The sequence below is a fragment of the Micropterus dolomieu genome, linkage group LG10 (genome assembly GCF_021292245.1).
Source record: "Micropterus dolomieu isolate WLL.071019.BEF.003 ecotype Adirondacks linkage group LG10, ASM2129224v1, whole genome shotgun sequence".
NCBI lineage: Eukaryota > Metazoa > Chordata > Actinopteri > Centrarchiformes > Centrarchidae > Micropterus > Micropterus dolomieu.
Window position 1 is genome coordinate 24,735,140 of NC_060159.1, and position 12,140 is coordinate 24,747,279.

The window sequence follows — 12,140 nt, forward strand, 5'->3', positions numbered from 1 at the left end:
AGGGCTGGGCTAAGGGGCGAGAAGACCCCTCCAGGGGCCGGGGAGCGAGACAGCAGCAGGGGGAGTCGGACCACCGGCGGGACTGAGGCAGGTCGGTCCGCCAACAGGGTAGCGGCGCTAGCAGGCCGGGGACCGCTAGGGACAGGCTGATGGCTGGCTGCGCTAGCAAGCTGGGGATCTGGACCAAACTGGGGAATAGCAGGTTGGGGATCAGGGACAGGCTGGAGGCTAGCGGCGCTAGCAGGCCAAAGGACAGGCTGGGAGCCAGCGGCGCTAGTGGGCTGGGGATCTGGACCAAACTGGGGGCTAGCCGGTTGGGGATCAGGAGGGACAGGCTGGAGGCTAGCGGCGCTAGCAGGCCGGAGATCGCTAGGGACAGGCTGGTGGCTGGCTGCGCTAGCAAGCTGGGGATCAGGACCAAGCTGGGGGCCAGCCGACTGCGGAGCAGGAGGGACAGGCTGGGGGCTAGCAGCGCTAGCAGGCCGGGGAACAGGCTGGGGGCCAGCAGGCCGGGGATCACGAGGGACAGGCTGGTGGCTAAAGGTAGTATGCTCGGGCTCAGGACCGGGCTGGGGACTAGCTGGCCGGGGATCTGGCTGCAGCGGCAGAGGGCTGGAAGTCTGAGGAGGAGAGGACCGGAGGGTGAGCCCAGCTGACAAAACGGAGGACGAGGGTGACTGAACCTGGGGGGAAAACAGACAGAGAGACAGGGTTAGTGACAGCAGCGATAAAGTTCAGGGAAACTGAGAAAAATCAAAAACATGAGAGCCTGAACGCTGAGGTGACACCGGATATGGAGCAACGACGATCAAGCAAGAATGGTGTGGAGAACCGGGGTTGAAATACAGGCAGGGATGAGGTTGACTAGTGGCAGGTGTGGCAGGGGAGAGAGCACACACAGGGGAGAAAACACAGGGAGGCAGGCAGGGAACAGAAAACCAAGGAAAAAGCAGAATAACTGATAAAAAGGAGAAAAAAAACAGGACACTCACCGTCAGCCGGGCTGCCACCACAACAATTGTCACAATATAACAAGTTATAGAGTGAAATTGAGTTTGTAACTCCCTTCTGCTACATAACAGACAATATACATTAATACAGAAGCAATTATAAAAGTGGTAAACAGAAATAAACTATAATTAATGGAGCAGTGCTGAGGTTGAATTAGAGTTTAAGAGCCTGATAGTTGTGGGGGAAAAGCTGCTCTGCAGTCTGGTGGTGTGGCAGCAAAAACTTCTATATCTCTTCCCACAAGACATCAGGGTGATCAGGCTGTGGCTGGGTGGGTACTGTCCTTTAGTATCCTTTGGGCTCTGCGTAGGCACCTCACTGATATCACTGAAGCTCGGGAGATGGGTACCAATGATCCTCTGAGCAGTTTTAATCACCCCCTGCACATCCCAATCCAGTATGATGTTTCCAGTAAGGATGCTTTCTATTGCTCCTCTGTAAAAGCCGACAAAAATTTGGGGTGGGAATTTGGCCTTCTTAAGATTCCTCAAGAAATGTGAAGATGTGACCATGTCAGATGCTGATTCCTAGGAACTTGAAACTCTTCACCTGCTCCACCTCAGCACCACTTGTAGACAGGAGTGTGTGTCTTTATCTCCTTCTTCCTAAAATCAACGATTAGTTTTGCTGACGTTGAACTGTAGGTTGTTCTCTGTGCATCACTCTAAAAGATTATGAATTTCCTCCCGATATGAAGTCTCATTGTTGTTTGAAATCCGGCCGATGATGGCGTTGTCATCTGCAGACTAAGTTGCAAGCTAGCTAACGATGCTGACATTGACTCCCCCCCGATGTACTTTACTGCTAACCTTAACCATCATTAACCTTAACCATCACAGCTGCGCAGATAGGGTTAACCTCCTTTATGTTGCTTAGGTCTATAGGGACTGAACAGCGTGAAATGACGTGTCATTTCTTCATAATAAAAGTCAATGCAACGGTGTGAAATGAAATGCAAAAAGCTTAAAATGCATGAAATGCATGAGGCGTGTTATTTATGCGCCATTATACGATATCATGTTGCCCTGTCCTTACACCATAAAATCCAACTTGGTTAACTGGTGAGTGGAAATACCTTGTAAATAACGTAAATTGTCATTGTTTTGGATTTATCTGAATAATTGTGCTGATACATCTACACCTGGAGGAATCCGGGATTACTAATAGTCACTTCCACAATGAAAATCTTATGGAGACAGTTCTGAATCTGTTTGTTGCTGGCACTGAGACAACATCAACTACACTGAGATGGGCACTTCTGCTTATGGCCAAGTATCCAAAAATACAGAGTAAGAAGCTGTAGAAACATACTCACATACTTAAATACTCGAACATCAAGATACCAACACAAAAGTCATCATCATGTAATGAACTAAGAGTCTACAACCATGTGGTTAACTGAGGTACATCATTGTTTTGAGCTGAATGCTAATATTGGCTTGCTAGCATGCAAACAATGACAATGGTAACATGCTGATGTTCAGCAGACCAAAGTTAACAATGTTCAGAATCTTAGTTTAGCGTGTTAGCATGTTAACATTTGCCAATTAGCACTACAACAGCTAAGGATGATAGGAATGTCATTAGTTATTCAGGTATTTCGTCATAAACCAGAGTATACAAACTGAAGATTTGACTTGATGATGGCAGCATTAAAAAGTCACGAGACCAACAAAGTTTGAGACCAAAAAAATTCATGCCGAGGGGAACATGAATAACTTTATAAAATTTCATAGCAATTCATCCAGTGGTTGTAGAGATATTTGATATAGCTGCAGGAAAAATCAAAGTCATTATGATATATTCTCTGTACCAATCCATCCAGTAGATGTTAAGATATTTCACTGAATAAGTAAACATTTTAACCCGCTTGTGTCAATAGAAAAGTCACCATATCCATTAGGCTTCATTGGGGCATTACACTTGTAACATGGCCAAAAACTAGATAAATACTTCTCATAAAGTCAAAAACATAAAGGAGCGACAAACTCTGGATTATAATGAAATGATTAAAAAAAAAAATGTTTCCAGTCATTTCCAGTGCTTCCCTTTCATCTTCCAGACCAGGTCAAGGAGGAGCTGAGCAGGGTAATAGGAAGTTGTCAGGTGCAGGTCGAGGACAGGAAGAACCTGCCCTTCACTGACGCTGTCATCCATGAGACACAGAGACTGGCCAACATCGTCCCCATGTCAGTGCCTCACAGAACCAGCCAAGATGTCACCTTTCAGGGTCACTTCATTAAGAAGGTTAGACTGAATTAAAACCAATATAGAGGATCAAACACAACAAATAGATCTTATAAATTAAAAAGTTTCAATTAAATGAAAATAAGCTTATACTGAGGTACAAATACATCAAAAGTAAGTACCAAAGTAAAGCCTTTTAACTTAGAGCTAACCACACCATGAATTTTATTTAACTGTGGCAAATAGACTGAATGTAGCAGTTAATTTCTGGGCTCCTTAAAACACGTTTGTGTAGTTTGAAAAGAATGCTATATCTTAGCATGTAGAAAAGTCTTTTAATATCTCCATTTTCTACAGGGGACCACAGTGTATCCTCTCTTGACTTCTGTCCTGTATGATGAGAGTGAGTGGGAGAGCCCACACACCTTTTATCCTGCCCACTTCCTGGACAAAGATGGAAAGTTTGTCAAGCGAGATGCCTTCATGCCTTTTTCTGCAGGTTGGTGAATTTTGCCATCCCTTCTTGATACATTTTTTAATTTTTTAACCTTTATTTAACCAGGGGAAAAGACCCATTGAGAAATAAATCTCATTTTCAAGGGCTCCCTGGCCAAGAAAGGGAGCAGGACAGCAAGTCTGGCAGTACAAACATAAAACAACAATACAAAATACTCCTTTGTAAGGAGTTCCAAATTAATGGTGCACAGCATGAGAAGCCAGTCTTTCCCAACAGTCACCCTGGGAACTTTTAAAAGCAGCAGCCTGCTGGACTGGGTATGATGTCTACTGATCACACAGCTGAGAAGGCTAATAATGTAATTTGCAACCGAGTTCCTTATAAATAAAAATACACAAATATAGCTGTCTCCGCATAGCTAATGATGGCAAATCCACCATAAGATTCTCATCTCAGGTGTCATATATACACATACTTGATAAGTGTATTTATTTCATGCAAAACATCAATTCTGCGTGTATAGGAGACACCCCCAGGTGCGTGTGAATGAGACACATCCAGGTGCGTCTGTAGATGCTAGTAGCACTTCCAGTTGCTAACTAACTAAATATCTTGCGAAGTTTGTGTTTAAGGCGTTGATAGTCCCCCAAGGCAACTTACCCTAACCTTAACCATCACAGAAGTTAGTGCCTAAACCTAAGTCAGTAAATATCGACGGCAGGTAGGCTCCTTAGTGTTGCAACCCAATAGCAAACTGTAGCGTATCATACACAGGAAAAATCAACGTTTTGCGTACTGTCATGGGTTGGCTGAGTGAAGGCACAGAGCTGAGGTGTGGACCTAAATGCAGACCAAAAGGCAAAGAGGTTGCAGTTCAAAAACATTTATTAAACACAAAACTGAACAAAACAGGCTTATGTGAAGCACAAGGCAAAGACCCAAAACTAAAGCAATCCAACAAGCAAAAGAATCCAGAGCACGGGCAGAGTAATCCAAAGAACAAGGGGCAGAACAGACAAGAACACCCAACATACGACACAAGGACGTGACAACGGCTGAAGACACAAGCAGGTATATATACACACAGGGACTAACGGGCAGGGCGGGAGCAACACAGGTGAGGGGGATCAGGACTAATGAGAGACAGTCAGGCAGAGAGACAGCAGGGGAAACAGACAGACACCAATAAGGCCATGGGGAAACTAATAATAACCAGGAAGAAATATAATATAAATAACTGAACCAGAACATAAGCAGACAGATCACTAATATACCAAAAAACTACAACACACAGGGAAAACAGACTGAACTAAGATTAAACACAACGCAGAGCAAACATGGACAAAATAATACCGAAGTACATGGACCAGGAGTAGACACTAAGACACGGATAAGAATGCAGGACATAACTAGAATACGAGACAAGACAGATACTAAGAAAACTTAAACATGCGAATGAACAAAGGACTAGACATAGCTACAAAACCCTAAACATGACAAGATCAAATAAAGCTATTGAAACACAGAATCCCAAAACAGACTAAAACAGGAAAGACATGAACACAAAACCACACTCCTAACAGCGTACAATAGCAATGGTTTTGTCAAAGTGTGTGTATATGACGCCTGAGATGAGAATTGAATCTGCAGTGATGTATGCACGATTTAACAAGTGTAAACAAATGCAATACTGCATGGTATGCAAAATCAAGTTTCTTTAACAATAATGAGGTTACGTGCATATACAGCAGGTCCCTGTAGTCAAGTACCGACAAAAAGGTAGACTGGACGACTTTCTTCCTCGCTTCATAGGGCAAACAACACTTTTTTCGAAAATAAAAACCAAGTTTGAGCTAATCTACGTGTATATTAAAAGTTAATTTATCGTCCAGCCAAATACCAAGATATTTGTAGCAAGTTACCCGTTGAATGACAGCGCCATTTAATATGCAAAGAGTAAGGTTTTCCTGAAAGCAAGCTCTAGTGAATGTCATGAACTTGGTTTTTTGAGTATTTAAGAGTAATTTGAGGTTGTGCAATGAGAACTGCAATGCAGAGAACGCTCCGTGACACGCTGAGCCAGGGTGGGATCCAGAACTGTGTCATCTGCAAAGGGATGCAACTTGGCACACTGCAAATGTTTTCCAATATCATTTACGAAAATAGTGAATAAAGTGGGAGCCAAGATCGAGCCCGGGGGACAACTCTGGAGATCTCAAGGGGTTTAGACATGATTTTCTATATAGACACTCTGAGATCTATCAGTGAGATAGTTTCTAAACCAACTGCCATCCTCTTTACTAAAACCCACATTAATTAGTCTGGATAACAGTAAGTCACGATCAACTGAGTGAAATGTCTTAAATAAATCAACAAATAATGTAGCACAGTGCTGTTTTTCATCAAGAGAAATAATAGCAGGGTACCCGCAAGTAAAAAAGTCTTAAATTTCATATTCCAAAAATAAAGCCTTTTAAAAGTATGAAATTTCATTTACAAAGGTCTTAATTATTTTCTTTCTCCTTTCGTAGGATTAAATAAATGCCGTAACGTCATAAATAATGACTTTTTGTCTGTGTGACTTTACAATTTTCCTCCGTCTGGTGATAACTGATGTTATACTGCAGTACAGGTAACGTTACTGTTGTACATCAGTGTTCGGCTTTACGCTCTGGAGTGTGGAGCTCTGGCATCCAAGCTCTGGTGCGAATCAGTCAGGAAAGAAAACAAAACGTCTCTAACGTGCTACTAACAAGCTAATGTTAGGTGGTTGCCTCAGAATGGGCAAGTGTCTGAAAGTCAGAAAGCCAGAGACACGGACAAGCTGGTGGATGAGGCTGAGGGCAGTGGCGCTGAGGTTAGCACAACAAACGGATCGGCGTGCGAGTCAGTGACACTACGGCGAGCGCTAATGAAACAGCATAGCTGGAAGACCTGCCTGCAGGTTACTGTTCAGTAAACGTTACAACAGCAACGGAGAGATAGTTGTGTATGAGACGAGGACAATGTCTGTGTGTCAGCAATGCACTGCTGTTGTAGGCTAATGTAATGTGAATGGAAACATACAACATGGTGATTGATGCACATTAAACTACATCACCCAGATGCACTGATAACCGGGACGAGGAAAAAACAAACCGGAGTAACTCCTTATCCCTGCTGCTTTCAAGCCAATACAGAATAGAATTAATAATCACTTAAGCAATTGACATATTAGATTACATTACCTTATCTAGCCAAGGTGTAACTAATTGCAACAACTCATACCGCACAATTGTTTTGTATTTTTGATTTCACCCCTTAAGGGTTCTAGTTAGTGCACAAATATTGTATTCATTTCATAGGTGTCATTTACACTGGGGTTACTGGGGACATGTCTCCATCACCTTTTTTTTTAAGCAATTGTTAAATATGTTCTTAAAATGGCTTTCAACAAGAAATGTTTAAAAAAACAAAACAAATGAAAATGCTTTGAGAATGGTTTATTTGCACAATAAAACATGCAATGCAATTTAAAGATGTGCATTGTCCAAAAAAAGTTTCTTAAGGTAAATCAACAAGCTAGTGAGTACTGCATTATATTCTGTTGTAATTGTCACCTGAATCACTTTATATAAATAAGACAATTCTACCATAAATTGGTGTAGAAAATGTCTCCAAAATGCAGGAAATTATGTGTTTAATTATCTAGGGGAGGACCCTCAGACCCACTTTTACATATTTCAGCCTTTAATATTTCATCAAAATGGTGTTTAAAATATCTTCGTCTTGTTCTCATGAACCCAATATTGTGCATGTAAGCTAAGAGTATCGTCACACCCCTAATCTGAACCCTTGTGTCCCCACCACTTTTCAACACAAATTGACATCTTTGATTCATTTTATCTTATCAAAGTACAAACACACCCCAAGCTATAGTGTGTTAAATATGAATGTATTATAACAAAATGTTTTATTAAATTCATGTAACTTCTTAAAATTTGACCTCCTTAAAATTAAAATTCATACAGATTTTCCATTATATGGCGGTGAAGTTGGTATTAAATTTCATCCTAGGTGGTATTAAAAAGGTCTTAACTTTGAGAACCCTGGGGGTACCCTGAATAATATCATTGGCCACCAACATAACTGCTGTTATGGTACTGTGTCCTCTCCTAAAACCAGACTGAAACTCACTTAAAATGTTATATTCAGTTAAGAACTGTTTCAATTGGACATTTACCAGAGATTCAAGGATTTTAGCTAAAATAGATTTTAGATTTAGATTTGGAGTTGGGGCGGTAGTTATACTCATTAGTAGAGTCCCCACCTTTTAATAATGGTGTAACATAAGCAGCCTTTCATAATTTAGGAATACAACTGGTCGCCAAGGACAGGTTTAAAATATAGGTAACGGGCTCTGCAAAAAGCTCGGCAGCCAGCTTTAAAAGGTGTGGATCTAGATTGTCAGGGGCTGCTGACTTTTTTGGATCCATATCTTTCAGTGCCTTACAAACATCACCAGTAGATATGTGTGTGAAGTTGAAGGTGTTAATTTGCGTGTCTGACTTAGAGCTTGGAATGAGAGACTTTGCATTGTAACCAGGGTTCATATAGTTTATATGCGCACCCACTGTGTTGTCAAAGAATGCTCTAGGTAACATAAAGTTCTTGTTAAACATTTCAACCATATCAACTTTGAATTTTACTTCCTCAGAGTCGATGATTAAATTGTCGGGAAACCTGAGGGGGCATATTAGCTTGATGTAGATTTTATGAATTTTCAGAATTTAGAAGGATTATTAAGGTTCTCTGTGATGTTCTTCAAATAGTCTTCTGATTTAGATTTCCTGTTAATTTAGGTACATTTATTTCTCAAAGTTCTAAACGAAATCCAATCCCCACGTATGTCTGACTGTCTTGCTCTGGCCCAGGAAACATTTCTCAGTCTGATTAACTAATTAATCTGTAACTTTCAACAGTTTTGCATTTCTAACACAGGCAATTACACAGTGATCACTGACCTCCTTACAGATTACCCTAACAGAATTATATTTACTGGGAGTATTCACTAAAATCAGGTCTAGTAATGTCTACATACCAGGAGTACTTGGATTTAGTCTTGTTGGTACATTTCTCAGCTGTGTAAGATTCAGAGAGTCACATAAGTCATTATTCAGATGGCATGAACATTTTCCTTTGTTGTCTCTTTCAGGTCGCAGGATTTGTCTTGGAGAAAGTCTGGCCAGGATGGAGCTCTTCATATTCTTCACCACCCTCCTGCAACACTTTAATTTCACTCCTGCACCTGGAGTTTCAGAAGATGAACTGGATCTGATTCCACGTGTGGGCTTTACCCTGAACCCTTCACCCCATAAACTGTGTGCCATCTTGTGTGTGTGTAAGGAGAAGGTGAAAATTTATACAATAGCACAAATGATTGAATGTTATGTTGCCTCATTATAGCCAAGTCCAGACTTATAAACACATAGAGTATTAAGAGTGTTCAAGTATTGGCTTTGGGCACCTATCAGGCCACTTGCATGCAGGGAAACATGATATGTGAGTATCGAGTTGTAAATATGCTTCATTATCCACTAAATATTAAGATGTAGGCTACAAAAGCAGATAACATATGAATTGAAGAGATGTTTAATTTTACTTGTTTTTTAACTGTGTTGATGCTACATGTATACTATTTTTACATTTAATTGACCAACTTGTATATTTTATGTCCAGACCACTTTTACCTGATTGTCGGATAATGTGTTGCTTTTTCAGATCTTTTAGCCTACTTCACTTTGTCAGACAGTTTATATTATAAGTGATTTCTTGATTCAACAGGTCTGACAGTAATCGAGCCTGGTTGTGGAATGTAGTTTTCCAAGAAATGTGGTTAATCACATGCATCTTGTATTAACTCTGGTTATGTTTGTCTAATATTAAAAATGTTTGATGATCTGGAACATTTCAGTGTGACAAGAAGAATCAGAAGAATCAAAAGGAGCTTTATTGCCAAGTAGTGTTTTACACATACAAGGAATTTGCTTTGGTGATAAGGTGCTACACGTAGACAGACATACAGCTGACAAATTGATGTGGAAATATATAAATATATAATAAACAAATGCAAGTTATATAAGAACAGAAGGAGAAAAATAATACAACTGACAATATAAAAAAAATAATAAAACAACCTGGAGGATGTAGTGAAGGGCCATGTTTACTGCATCATCTACAGACCTGTTGGCTCCGTAGGCGAACTGCAAAGATGCAAAAAACTAAGAAATCAGGAAGGGGGCAAATATTTTTTCTCAGCACTGTATCTGAAGTTTGGGGGGGATCTTTCAATGCATCCCCCTAAATCTTACACACTGTACCTTTAACAGATAAACCACAAAAAACACTGACCTGAATAGACCTAACACATTTTGTCCCTCCCCTTGAACTGGCAGCCACAAAATGTATCTATAATGATTACTAAAATGCTCACAGAGCTACTCCACAAGGAAACATAGTTTCACCAGTGCCTTAGCAGTGTCAAAACACAGTTTGTTTTAAAATTATGCTAATATTAGATTTCATTCTCCAGTCCCTGTTGGGGGCTCTGGTGGTCTTGCTGCTTGTCTAGCCTCCTGCTTCAGCTCCGAGGAGAACATCCTAATTATTATTTAAATTGATTTTACTGACAATGATTTACTAGTTTATGAGGGTAAGGGTTTACACACTGAACGCCCGTACCATCTTTACCTTTGCCCCCGTCTGGCAGCCAAAAATGATCTGTCTTTACTTAAACTTAAAGCAGTGCAGGAAACTCATTCTGTCTGTTCAGATATCACACAGTGGACATCGTTTCTTTCCCAGTAATTGGGGTATTTAAAAATGCTTTTTTGAGACTTGTCTCATTGTTGGGGACTTTAGGTATTGCAAACTGTTAAAGAGCTTGAATATTAAACTTCAAAGAACAGTGACCTGAAATCAGCGGTGGACTGGGACAAAAATTCAGCCCTGGCACTGTAGCCACACCAGCCCACACTACCATCTACGGACACATGCATTCACTACTTACAATTACAAAAATAATACATCATTTAGCTGACGCTTTGTCCAAAGCAACATACAATTGGTATATATGTTAAGCTTATGACACACGGGGCAACTTCTTGAGCAATGTCGCTGGGCAATGTTTCTGGTGGTAAGTCTACTATCTTTTGAACGGATAGCGGTGTGGAGGGATGGGTGGCGGAGCGGCGGGGGAGGGGGATTACGGTAATCTTTACCCATTACACACTCAGAAAATAAAGTACATAATTGTACCTTTAGGGGTACAATGGCTTGTCAATATGTACCCTTGGCATAGGGTACATGTTTGTACCCTCGTGATTTGTACCATAAGAGCCCAGTCTTGTACCTGTGGTGACAATTTTGTACCTTTATTTAACAGAACAAAAATGGACCCTTCGAAAAGGGTACAAAATTGGCTTTGACAGGGTACAATCGTTGACTATGAGATTATTTATAATCATTTTATATATATATATATATATATATATATATATACAGTATATACATATATATATATATATCACACACACTAAATGCCGTGACACTGCATGCATGTAAGTGACGTTCATAGGACAAAACTCCAATAACTCCAGTAACTCCAATAAACAAAACTCACAGAGATCTAAACTAAACATGACCGATCAGACAGGCTGTGTGACAGATGTTAACTTTTTTTGACCTCAGAATATTATGATTAAAATTTGCAGCAAGGTTTACAAAAACGTTTAGACGTATAGGGAGGGAATGAAAAACTTTTTCAAAGAAAGTGTGACCACCGATGCAGTTTAGCTCGTTTGTATCAAAAAAGTAAATGTGAAGTAAACTAGTTATATATCATTTATTTCTTTCCTTCTTCTACCACAGGATTTATTTGTCTTCATCAGGATAAATTTTTCCACGAGACGAAATATGATTTTCCTAATAGACATGATTTCATTTTTCTCAAAATTAGCAAGGAAGTCATGTTTTGTCATCCGTACAAAATTCAATTTGAGTATTTTCTACAGGGGACCACAGTGTATCCTCTCTTGACTTCTGTCCTGTATGATGAGAGTGAGTGGGAGAGCCCACACACCTTTTATCCTGCCCACTTCTTGGACAAAGATGGAAAGTTTGTCAAGCGAGATGCCTTCATGCCTTTTTCTGCAGGTTGGTGAATTTTGCCATCACTTCTTTATGATCACTTACGCGCAGATATCATGAATATTTTCCTTTGTTGTCTCTTACAGGTCGCAGGATTTGTCTTGGAGAAAGTTTGGCCAGGATGGAGCTCCTCATCTTCTTCACCACCCTCCTGCAACACTTTCGCTTCACTCCTCCACCTGGAGTTTCAGAGGATGAACTAGATCTGACTCCACGTGGGGGCTTTGGCTGCAGCCCTTCACCTCATAAACTGTGTGCTGTCTCCTGTATGTGAGGAGGAGGAGGGCTGGTGTCATGC

General features: G+C 40.7%; 1 pseudogene; it reads left to right on the forward strand.

Annotated features, from left to right (window-relative positions):
* The window catches only part of LOC123978347, a 16,452-nt pseudogene extending 4,312 nt beyond the window's left edge, over window positions 1-12,140 (forward strand).